Source organism: Thermobia domestica, chromosome 7, assembly GCF_964235325.1.
Source record: "Thermobia domestica chromosome 7, izTheDome1.hap1.1, whole genome shotgun sequence".
NCBI classification, from domain to species: Eukaryota; Metazoa; Arthropoda; class Insecta; order Zygentoma; family Lepismatidae; genus Thermobia; species Thermobia domestica.
Window position 1 is genome coordinate 234335179 of NC_137460.1, and position 13570 is coordinate 234348748.

General features: G+C 33.5%; 1 protein-coding gene across 2 annotated transcripts in view; it reads left to right on the plus strand.

The window, feature by feature from the left end:
• Positions 1-329: 329 nt before the first annotated feature.
• The window catches only part of LOC145690746 (uncharacterized), a 39187-nt gene continuing 25946 nt past the window's right edge, over positions 330-13570 (plus strand). The window contains exons 1-2 of one of the 2 annotated variants that reach the window (XM_081765946.1): positions 330-462; positions 11071-11577. The gene's annotated coding sequence lies outside the window, so the exon portion shown is untranslated. Of the gene's footprint in view, positions 463-939; positions 959-11070; positions 11578-13570 lie in introns of those variants that run through there. The other variant, XM_081765947.1, reaches the window with a different exon arrangement.

Sequence of the window (13570 nt, forward strand, 5' to 3'; positions counted from 1 at the left end):
AATCCAATACGAAGAAAAACAAACCATGGGTTTCGGCTTCTGTAAGTTTCTCCGGAGGCTACAACCACCACTAACACTCCCTATCAGTACTCAAAATAACAATAAAGGTCAGTGCATCATAATATTAATATATACTGTATTTATTACATGTATAACAATTTAACTTGCTTAGTTGTAGTGTTAGAATTAATATTTTTCTCTCTATGTTGTTTGAAAAAAAAAAAAAAACAAAAACAAAAAGCATACGAAATTATTAATATAACACGCTCTGAGCATACGAAAAGTATATGCTAAAAACAGACGACGCGACTTCCTCTCTTCCACGTGACGTCACACTCCCAGCGACCAATCCAGTTCGAATCGCATATTTAGCAGCCATTGTACACAATCATGCGTTTATAGAGCATGTAATTGATTAAAATATGTCAGGGAGAAATGAGAGTATTCTAAGTGATGTAACAGGTAATTCATTGAAAAAATAACAAGTAATTCATCTCTCAGTAACCAAAGGTATAAATAATATACGTACTGAGGTGATTCCTCCTAGCCTGCGTCAAGTTCTATTTAGAGTACACAACCAAATAGTGCCAATTTACAACACAAACCCAGATATTTTTAAAATTTACAATACAAATTGTGTAATAATATGGGTTCACTCGAGCAGACGGTTCTACCAAATATAAAATGTATAGGTAAAATACGATGTGAAAAGAGAGTGTGAATGTAAGTAATTACTGTCAGTGCACAGCATATTCAAATAAATTTTGAGTGATAGTCAAAGTATTGTATGTGTAAGTGTGCTCTGTCATTTTGTCGTTATGTGTATACTTCCCGTCGCTGACGCGCTTGCTCCTTACGGCCGCATACCTTCGCTACCGCTCAGGGTTCCCTGCTGCTTTACTGATCTGACTCTGTTAGATAGCATTCAGGCTTTTTAGTGGCCACATAGAACATGGTGGTTTGTGTTTTACGCATTGTAGTTTTGCATAGTGATGGGCAGTGGAAATATTGCCGGTGGGAAGAAATTTTCAAAAAGGGAATATTCCCGGGTTTTTCCCTGACCTATAAATTCCCTGGAAGGAATGCATTTCCATTTGTTTACTTTTAACTTCCAAATTATAAGAACCATGTGACTAAAATTTATTTTAATTGTTATGATTTACTTCTAGGTTTTAAACAATTTGGAGGTTAAAAATTTAAACTAGCTATTCCTTGACTGAACTTTATACAAGCAATAATATATATATTTTTTTAAAAATTTCCATTTCCATTTGCACTAAAAAGTAAGGTACTGGTAATTGTTTAGTATTGGGGGGCCAAAACTAGCAAAAAGTAGGATAATTTACGGAAGAAATTATTTGATAGTGGTGTTCAAGTAAAGAAAGTATCGAACACAATTCTTTTTAGTTCAGTGGGAGATTTGCCCAAACCGTTAAGGTAAGCGGAAGTGATTTATGTGAAAAAAGAAAGTGAATTGTTGGTAACGAAGATAGAAAACAACGTGTCATGCGGGGCTCTAACCCGCCTTCACTCGCTAACGCTCGCTCTGCAATGATGTCTGAATTTAATGTTGGTAACGTAATTTAACGTATGAAGCCATAAAACAACCGCATCGGAATAGAATATCGCAAAAAAGTAGGTGCAAAAGCTGGCCCCTCAACGCTAAACAATAGTAACTTGCAAAATAATGATTTACTCCAAATAAAAATTTCAGTTGTAAAAGAAGATTCTGAAGTAGCAAAATTTCAACGAGAATTAGACTTACATTGGATTGCACAGCGTATATGATGATATGAAAAACATATAGGATATTCTAAAAAAAATAGTTCTGTTAAGTTGATAGCATTCAATTTAAAGCACGCTCTTCCGACTCCTCATCTACCACACTGGTGAAGTGTTTTATAACAGACAACTTTGGACATATAATTTCTGTGTGTATGTTTGAAATTCAAATTATATGTCTATTTATGTATGGTCTGAGATTAATGCTAGGCCTGTCGCTAAGCGGGTTAGGTCATCTTTGTTTAATTATTATTCTAAAAATCTTCAAAATAATGATTAATTGTATATTCCTATAATTGTTATGCTTAAGAGATGAACATGTTAATGTGTTTCCGATTTCTAACCCTCACAAAATGTTTCTGAAAGAAATAGAACAAAAGGCTTTTCTAAGGTCACTATTTTTTACCATGTGATAGGAACTTTAGACAAATAGAAAAGAAAATGCTATTACAAATATTTTCATATTCCAGTTGAGTGAGAAGAACTTATAAGAGATACTAAGGCAGGAAAGAAAAAAATAATGAAACTGAAATGCAACAGAGTAATTTTCTAAGCGCAAAGCCACTAACTGCAAAGATAATTAATCGCAAATGCACAGAAAATAATAAAGAAAGCTATTGTTTTCAGTAGCATAGCAATGTTAGGTATTTCTCATAAACAACCGTGGGAGTATAGAATAATGTATTGCCTCTTCCAACGAACAAAAATCCTTATGTAAGTCCTTTCAAGGTGAAAAGGGAATAGAAACAAACATTTCAGTTACAAAATTTACCAAACCAAAGACATCAAATCCAAAATATCCTAAAGATATCAAAGATGTTCAATATTTATCACCTATTTATCATTCAATTTACTGCAATTTCATTTCTGGAGCGGAGCAGTAAAATCAGGACCATCTTTTTGATACTCAACACCATATATAGAATGTGTAATCGTCTTGATTATTTCTGCTGAATCTGTGTGCGTGTCGTTAGATGCAAAAGCCTGCATTTTACCGAATAAATAATTTTTCTTTTCACATGTAGAAAGAAAAGATTAATCTATAATTGATGCGGCTAAACAAACCTCTGGTGGGTAAATAGGAAACGGAACATTATTGAACAAAACCACTTGTATCTTTGTTACATAAGAGGTATATTTCAACATGTCCTTCCAGATATGTGGTCTTCCGGTTGACCTGTTGAATAAGAAAGCGATATTGAGGATTTCACTTTTTTATTTATTGATTATTCAATGTAGTCTAGGCAGAATGACATTGCGTGTTTGTGTGTGATCTTTTTTCCCATTTTTGAGTTCTGCTATAATTATTTTTCCTTATTTGTTTTCATTGTTCCGCTGCTTTTCGTTACCTTTGATCTCTTTCTCGTTTTTTGTTGATAGGGGATCGCTAATTCAGAAAGCACTTTTAAATATTACCCCTTCTCAAATTTTGTGACACATGATCCTTGGGATCCTGAACAGCCGATCACCAGCAGTTCCAGCAGCCGATCACCAGAAGAATAACACGAACATTCAATCATTTGTGTGCAGTGTGCATAATTATGTTTAAAAAAAAATCTTAGGAAAAGGATCAATTTCATAAACACCTAAAATTCTAATATTAGACACAAAAACGGCGCGAAATGTTATACAGCGAAGTCCAGTGACTCCAGAAAGAAGGGGAACAAAAAAGTGAAATATAATAAAGTGGATGATTTTTGACATGATATAATTAAAAGGGAGATTGATCGATTTTATAGCAAGGGGCAATCTCCATGGGTTCTAACATTTGAAAAAAGTATTTAGCTATGTTTAGGAGGAAATAATATCCCAAGAGCTTCCCAAATAACTTTATTTTGTTTTGTGGTCTGGAAAAGAGGAATCTAGTGATAGAATAGCTAGAATTGTTGCATCTTAGTACAGATAGCTGCACAAACTACATGAAATTCGAGTAGTAGGCTATGATATTGTTTTTCTGGGTGAGACCTGGTACACAACCAAGAGATGGAACGGGTGAAATATTCGTCAGCGCGAGGGAAGCGCATCATGGTGCTCCATACAAGAACCAGTGAGAGATGTGTCCCAAATTATCTATATCTATCGGCTAAAATCATTGGTGACTGAGAAACCGATACTAATAACGAAATTCTATCAAGAGTGTTCAGAAATTGCTTATTAAAAACTATAAAAATTGTATTATTGTCACAGACAATGCTAGCTATCATTCGAGTCTACTAGCGAAAACTCCATCAATGAAGTGCAAATTACAGAACATTGTTTCCTTCATGAAACAACACAAAATGCCGGTTCCGAACCCTATTCGCATATAAACTGAATTGTCACATGCAAGAAAATAAGAAAATATATCCATAAAATACATGGTTGATGAACTTGCAGCCTTATGTGTACAAGAATTAACCCTTAACTCCCCCTCAACTGTACGTCGAAGCCCATTGAACTCGTATGAGCTTGCCTGAAATCTTCTGTTAGAAAGAACAATATATATCCGACGTTGAGAGCTACTCTGTACCAATTATTGCAGAACAGAAAGGAAAAATTCACTCTTAGCTTCATTTCCCTTTAGTCATCCACACAGTGAAAATCGAAGAAAACACATGAACCACGATAGAGATAACAGTCAGAGAAGAGTTGTAATTCATATAGAAGATAGTAACGACATTGAGTAACGTATGCCACTTTATTTCTATGTATATTACTAAGACATTTGGAATTAGTACAAGTGTTCTTTCAGAATATCACGTTATTATACCTGCGTTTCAAATTTTATATGAAGTCACAAAAAACAATTAAGTCTAATTTCATGGTGTGATCCTTTTTACACTTAAATATCATATTGTTGATATTGTATAATGTCAATTATGATAACGTGTGTTTGAATCAAACATGTTATGTTCCATGTACATACATATTTACTCAACACGTCGCTTGATTTTTGTATTATAGTTTGATACCCACAGATGGATCTAAGGATGGCGGAGGATCGTTCGACACCCCCGAGTGATAATGGCTCCAGTGTTGCAAGAGCCTGTTAGAATACTGAGAATCTCTCATTGCCGCCTCCAGAAGTACACCCTTGATCCATCTGTGCTCATATCGGACTACTTTAATGCTTGTTATGTTAGCGATATTATTACTATTATTATATACATATTAACGTAATAGAACCATTATTAATATAAGTTCAGCGATTGTAATAACATGTCAGCAGGACACCAGACTCGTAGCCTTTAGCTTGTTTGAGGTGCAATTTGAGGGTGGTTACGATAATTCTCCTCTTGAATACAAAGGAAGCTTGTTGGAAACCAATTGAACGCTCAAATATAACAGTGTTCTAATAAAAACTGTTTTGTAGGATCTGATTGAAATAATCATATATGTTAGTTTTACAACGCACAACATACAACTTTGCATTAGAAAGTTCAAGAAATACTATAGGACACATTACTCTTAACGAAATTGTTTCTTTCATAATCCAAGGAAAACCAAAAAACAGCTGTTTCAAGTTGGTTTATCTCTGATTTTTAAAGGACTGTATTTTAGAGCACTGTTGCGCTGATCGCTTCAACTAAATGATAATTTTATAGTCTTTTCGATAGATAAGCATATTCTTCTTTGAAACACGTACCAATCTCCTCAACCTGCTTCGAAACTCACTGTGTGATTTTTCATTCTTTTTCACTCGTGGTTTAATTTTTTTATTGTAATATGTATATATAATATATGTGTGTGTGTGTGTGTCTACTAACGGCGTCATTAACAAGTTTTCAATGTAACAAAAAATAAAAAATTCAATCATTATTATTTTTACTAATAATGTAAACTTTCATTTTTGTATTTTTTTAACATAATTTAATTTAAATTCATGACACCTGTAGCATTGAATCAGAAAAGTTTCCTATAAAAAAAAAGTGTTCTACTGTTGAACGAGTAACAAGCTGCCACAATCACTTCGTTGCTGGTGGAACTATTCCTTTAAACCTTTTTGCCTTCTGATCAACAGTAAAAATATTTAAGATCTCAATCTGTGAGGCCATATTCAATTTCAGTGCAACTTTCTGTTACACCTTTGATCCTTGTGTTATTTTAGTGCGTCATGACGATTTCAGAGAGCTTTCCACAGCGTTGTCCCATTTGTTTTTCATCCAATGCCATAATAGTTCAGAATAGTACTCTAAATCCGTAGTACCATTTAATAGATACTCTGACACAAGACCCCGAGGAGCGCCTTAAAAGACTTGCTTAATTTATAGCAAACAGTATATTTTAAAAGGAACAAAAAGAAGTTTCCACTTGTTTCAAGTTTTTTGTCTCTCATGGTCAATGTAGTTATGTAAATCTCACCCTGAGTCACGCACTTGTCTAAAACCTGCTTTTTCACTATCTATAAATTTGAAGGACATGTGAACAAGCTAGCACTTGCTGCTGGTTATGTTCAATATTGGGAAGTTTGGGAACCTATCTGGCTGACGTTTTCCTCACGCCCAATAATTCGTCACAGTGTGTTGTAACCACAGTTAACGAAAATGCCAGTAGTCTCGACAGTGCAAAAGAGTTACTCTTCGAGTTTTCGTGCCATGTCATAGATCTTTTGTGAGTCAGCAGTATTTAGAAAGCATCAAAACGAGATTAATTTTCACTGAAGTCTCACCCATTTCGTAACCTCCGTCCCAATTTTTCACAATGCTTCTAGAAGATTTAAATACCTCAATATTCGTCATTTACGAAGACAGATTCTTTTAACAGTCATTATTTTGTGTACAGGTACTCAATAACTGGTCGCTTCATTTCCTGCTGTTCTTCGGCAATGCCTAATTTCAAGGCCATTCCGTCCATTTGCATAGCGTGAAATAAAATGAAATCGCCGTTCCAATGATGTAGTTGTGAATTCCATATGCAGCATGAATTTTACCTTTGGCTTTCCTATCAATGGTAGCGGTATACAACTTAATGTTTTTTTTAATGACAGTAATAATTAAAATAATATAAGAATTCACTTCATAACAATACAATATATTAGTTGCTAAGATTTAAACACTATTTGCTCAATTCATATACTTTCAAACCCACCTGAATCAAAACAAAATTACTCCTGTATAGTAGCAACTCTGCATTTTTAGACATCCAAACTATGCTGTGCTCAACCAAAGGAAATCTTTTAGAGCAGTTATGTCCGTCTATCTTGCCTCTTGACAGGTATAAGAGATAAAAAGATAGAGGTAAGCACAAGCGGTTTCTTAGTGTTAAAGAATAGGCACCATCTTCTCCCTTAACATGCAAGTACTGGGTATCAACCATTTAAAACAAGTACTGGAGATCAACCATTCCTGGTTTCAACGTTTATCACCATAAACCAAATCGATAACAGTGAGAATTGTTTCTCCAAGTGCATGTAGCGTCCACAAGAATGTATTTAATATTTGTTTCTGCGCCATTACTCAAACAGGAACTGGTAAAAATCTACTATTTTTGATTTCTACACTGACCTCTGCGAGGAAGCGATAATACGTAGCACGAAGAGGTTTTTGTATATGAATTATTTTTCCACCCGTATCTTCCTAGAAACCTCGCAAGCTATTGAAATCTGTACAATTTCCTGTTTCAGTTCCGATTTCCTAGAACAAAAGATAATAAATAATGATTTTTTTCATACCGATTCATTGATACAGATTCAATGTCTGAAGAACAGGTTCCACCTTCAATCATATTGCTCTACTACAGTTGGAAGTTGTATCACTGTCACTTTCATTTTTAATGTTAAATCTTATAATTTGCAAGTCCACCGTATTTTCACGACTCGTAATGCAACTAACTTGTTCATTCAATGGGAAACAGTTAAACTATATTATAATTAGGTTACAGTAACTAGCACTCTTAGGACTATGAAGTATTTAGTTCTGCAAATGATATCTAAAAGATTGAATAATTATTCATTAAGAATGCTATTTTTATAATCATTCTACATTGTTGATCTTACACAAGAAGGCGTAACCTTAAAAGAACTGTTGCTACTTTTAGAAGCAAATTCAACATTAGGTATTCTTTCTGAATTTCTTCGCTGTTTCACTTTCAGTAGATATGGTCCATATTCGCGCTTCTGATTATCCTTCTAGAAATCTTTAGAAATGTATTATTATTGGGCTTACGTCAGATGCAACTGTAATACGCATGGTGAGTAGAATGCGGTAAATTATTATTGTTATAGGATAAGAGACACAAAAGGTCAATAACCACCGCTGTAGCACTCGAAGCAACAATGATCGGTTCGATCATTCGCGTCTTAACCCAACATAATAAAACATCGATGCAAACCCTTTGATACGTAGTCTCTTATTTTGAAAAAATGATACATAGGTTTAAAATTTAATAATATGCAAATTTATATGTAGTCCACGTGAAGTTTACAAACTTCTGCTGTCGTAGAGGATAAATACTTAATGTAGTCATTGCAGGCTTCATGACTGCACTTGGCGACATTAATAATATATGCTTATAAAATTCCCTTCCAAATGACAGTTCTTCATCTCTATATTTTGAGTTCCCAGAGTTGAATTAGAAATTTTATTTATTTATTCTAAACGTCCTAATTCTTTCTTACTATGGTGCGGAGATACTAGACAGCGTGGCCTCACTTGCTCCATCACGAAATGACCTTCCTTATTCAACTTACCATTTTTCAGGACATGTAAAACAATCCAAAGATCAAATCAATTCAGTATTTAGCACAAAGGACTGCGTTTAATCACGACCTCAAAATCAAAAGGATTTCCCGTTAGTATGTTAGTTCTTTCGGCGGGTCCCCCACAAGTGTATCAGGTTTTCATTGATGTCTTTGAGCAATCTCCTAAGGTTTTGCGTTCTGAGAAAGTCAGAAAATATGTCAACCTGTCACCTACTGTAGGGTGTGGCAAGTTTCTAGTTATATTACGTTAGAAATAAGTGAACACTAGTTACAATTCACAAACGTTTCTATCAAAGGTATTATGTTTGTAATTACGCCGTTAAAGAGTTGCGGTATGTATTGAAGATTCTTATGAAGCATAGGGAGCTACGACACAAAGTTAAACTGAAGGAAGAAAATGACAATACTACAAAACTAAATTCTAAAAGAGAAAAATACGCATGAGCCAAATGTTGGACACTTTTTGACTACATGAAAATAGACAAGAAGAAACTACTCGTATTTATTATTTTCTAACAGTCGACAAGCATTTACTATGTTCTCTCTCGCTTTCTTAGAAAATAAGAAAAATAGAAACTGACACATGGTAACCAATACAGAAAGAATTATGAGCTCAATCAGACGTAAATCTAAGAAAGTATTCTCGTAATTGATAACTATATAGATAGATAACGAATTTGCTCTAAAATTATTCAGCAATAACCAATAGCTAAAAGACCCATTTTACTTTGATTCGTAATATTTCCTATAAATTTTTCATTGTTGTACTTCAAACGCGTGTTACTTTTTTTTCACAACTCTGCTGTAGGGGGTTCTCACATTACAAAAATTCTAAACCAGTAACTGTAATTGGCAGACACGTATGCAATATCTACATTAGGCTACTCCACGAAATCGACAAAACGATATCTGTATATAAGCCTTAGGACGTATTTTTATTTCATTATATCTATTTCTAATAGAACATATAATCCTCAAAATATTCATGGATCTTCAGTCTTTAATCTGGTAAGCTCGTAGTTAACTCTGAGCACCTAATTCTTTAAATTATCGTGAACATCTTATTCCTTAAACTCTTCAAAAATATTAAATTTTTCTCGTAACGATCCAATAAATTTGATCTGAGATCTAGTGTGTTTGTAGAGGCTCTAAAGACAATATCAAGGATCCCTCCGGTACATTCCAAACCTTGTAACCATACCATGTATTAACCTCAGCTCGCTAACGTTTGAGAAATCGTCAAAAAAAAAAAAAAAAAAAAAGAAAAGAAAAGAAAAGAAAGAAAAAAAGAAAAGAAAAAGAAAGAAAAAACGCTGATAGGTTTACGACTTCCTAAAGTGTGGATTTTTCTGAAGAGTCGAAGTAGGAAATTCATAATAACATCACAAACTAATCTAAAAGTAGCGGAAGGTAATTGCCCAACAGAACTAAAACCAGGTTAAAAAGCATAGAATCCTGGCAAAGAAATAAGCCGAAACATCTACAGAAATACACTTCAGTTGAATCTCTTACTAACGAAATTTTTATAAATCCTTCTTATTGTTTCGACTTTTTTCTGTGTGTATCAGAAACCATGTTTAATTAAATACAACCATATTTTTCTACATTTGAAAAGGCACTATTTTGTTCTGAAGCTAACATTGCTTTAAGTAACACAATAGAAGATAAATATTTCAAAATTCAAATAACAAGGGGTGTTGTGAAGCTTTTAAAGAACATTTAAAAATCGCCACCCAACGAAGATTTCGACGAGTACATTTTTGCCTGAAGTTATATATATCAACTAGAGGTAAACATGTAAACAAATTCTAAAATGGTAATCAAAGATATAGCCTGTAGAATTAAAGATACAGATTAAAAAGGAAATTACGTAGTTTAGAATTTAGGAAAGCCTATTTAAATAGAATATAAGGAAGCTTAAGTATTTGAACTTCACACTGCTTGGAAAATCGGTCGAAAGAGAAAGAGCAAAAGAGAATGGATGATAATGTATTAAATTCAGCTTGTAACCCTGGAAGCTTTCATAGTATTTTCTAATTCGCTAATACGGTAACGCTGACTTTTGTTCTTGCAATTAGTATCTCTTTGGAATATCTAAGACAGTTTGCATAATCACTTTTGCTTATATTTACTTTTCGTTACATCTGTGCCAAAAGAAAAAAAAAAGTTTTGTTTTCATTACTACGATGAGAAACAAACTGTTTTCATTGTTGAATTTGTAAAGAGATAGGTGGAAAATCGTGGGATAAATATTTTGACCCTTTTATTGTGAAAATTCAAAATAACCTTATAATCCTTCCCATTACCGACTTTATTTTAGAAAATGGGATAAGGTATTCCTTGGTTAAAGTAAAATTAACTCCAATACATTAAAAGTATTGAGAAAGATAATGTTCCTATAAAAGCTAAAATTAATTCATTTCGTTGAATTACCGTCATATTTGCCATTAACAAATAGTTCAATTAGTATGAAATTTGCAGGAAATTATCAAAGTCGATTAACTGAGCTGAAAATCCTACCTACACATCTAGAGTGCTGAAAAGAAAAGTAATTATTCAACTGTTTCCAATTATTACAATAATAATAAGTTTTATCATTTTTCTTCCAGGTCTTTCCTTTGAGAGAGATATCTTTATATTAAAGCGAAACAGGAATAAAATTATACGTAACTCCTCGATACAAACTTCAAGCTATTGAAATAAATTCAAAATAATGTACTGAACATTTTGTGATCATATACCACAATTTAATGTAATAATGGAAAATAATTATGAAAGGAAATATGAAGCAGATTCTGTGGGTTCCCAGATTTTCTTTAAAACTGAACATGATGAGTCTTCTATTGAGGAAGGTCCAATAGACGTGAAAAACATTGACTTGTCGTCAGTATTCACAGATGGGAATCCGACGGTATATGATAGTGTAAGTTGTGCCTCGACTTCCAGTGTAGCTGATTTAGTGAAGTCAGAGTGTCAAATTGATGAAGATATGTGCATATACTTGAAATTGATGGCGAATATAAGGTAGAAGGATGCAATGTTTCTCCATATCTTCCTTTTTCGAATAAGGCAATAGAAGATATGGATGACGGTACAAATCATCATGAGATTGAAAGGTAAAATTTTATTTTAATTTTAAATATATCCATATTCTGTTATTATAAAATGTATGTTCATAATTTTTCTTTTTTCGTCCTTTTTTTCTAAACTTTTTATGTTAGTCCAAACACAAATTTAAACCTTAGCACTCAAGCATACGCATTGACGGAAATTTCCCGTTTTGAAGAAAATACGTGACTCTTTGAGACTAGCTTTACGCTGGGAGTTTCGGCTCCCTCTAGCTTCCTCTTTTGATTGTTTAGTCACATAAAAAATGCTATTTTCTATAAGCAGCTGTGGAAATATATTTGTGGGGAAAAGCTGTCAGCTCGTGTGGATTTGTTCGTGTATTTTATGATTATCCTATACTTTTTATGCATATAATTGTGATCAAAATGGAGTATGAGAAAGAACCAAGAAGTGCTATAGAATTCTCTTAGAAAACACTGAAAAATTGTTTTCGAGGTTTTGAGCACAGGAATCTTCGAAAGTACGGACAATCCCGTCTCTTCGTGTGGTTTCGTTTGAAAAAGTAACGCAAGTATTACAACTTCAACTACTTCAAGTAATTAAATTTTCGCGCGGCTTAAATAGAAATTAAGGAACTTTTTGTGTCCTGAAGATATAAATATATCAATATATCTGTAGCAAAAAGAATTAAATAAAGTACTTTTAATGTAGAAAGTGATGATGACCAGTTTTGAGGGAATCCCCATACTTTGTCTGGATTTGATTCAAACAGGGCACGTGTGTCTGAGTGTGTAATAACAATATTTTTAAATTTATTTTTTTTTTAAAGTTGTAATTCGTTGAGACTCAACATTTTAACTTGGAATTTAAAAATGGCTTGTACATAATGCTCGGAAATCTTTTTCACTCGAGTATAAATTTATCGTTTCTAATGTTATGTTTCCCTGTTTACATTTCTTAGCCTTCATTTTTAAACTTCCGACCGTCTTTTTTTTCTCAAAGACTGAGTAAAATTCGTCCTATCTTTTCGAACCAATATTCGATTACAACGTATAATAGCAGAAAACTGGTCTCTTAATATCTCCATATTAGTTTTGGCTTTTATCAGCGGATTTGCACAACTTTACTGTGTTTAACATGGATTGTTAATTGAACTCAACTTTTTGTACCTATGTGAACTATTCTCCGATACGAATTGTTGAATTGGCGTCTGTGAAATTCATTTCTCAACTTGATTGTAGGCTCTGGATTGCATAGTGTGGTCAGAGGTTAAGTACGTGTATTTTCCCACAATGATCTTTATAAGCAAATCAGTACGTCCGTAAATACTGACGCAGAAAACAATAGTTCATGCTTGGCACCAAGAACCTATCCCATAAACCAATTGAAAACTCTCAAGATATGTGTTTTGCTGCCACTGCTTTAATTTCAGGCTCGATTGAAGGTTTTTGTTAAAGTAGATCTATTTAACAGGGAAAGCATAGCTTTCAAATATCTCAAGAAGCTCCCAGCTTTAGGTAAGGCAAAAATTAAAGTAAGAATATTTGTTGGTTCATAGAACAAGGGAGTCAGGCAGAGAGGGCCTCTAAAACTAAATACTCCGTAAATGAGAAACTACCTTCGCTGAAATTTAAATCGGTATATTCAGGTTTCCTTGAATGTGCAAAACCTAAATATTATAAAGATATTGTTAGTAACATGATGCAAAGTGCTCAACTCATGTGCTGCAACGTCACTTAAATTACACTTTCCGCATTCATACCTGGGATTCTTTTCTGAAACATTTAGTGCATAAATCACATATACAGAAAACGGTATGATCAGGACACTGCTAGATTTGAGAAGCGCTACAGTATAAATCAACAGAAAGTACGTATGCTGAGTGTTGCCGGTCTATCATTAGAGAGCTTTCAGAGGATATATACAAGCGTAAATGACCAAATAAAGTATTTTGATCTCTGCTTTTATAATAGTGAATGTTAATACTCGTATGCATTGCTAACCTATATAGATAGGAAGTACATGCTAACATAATGTGTT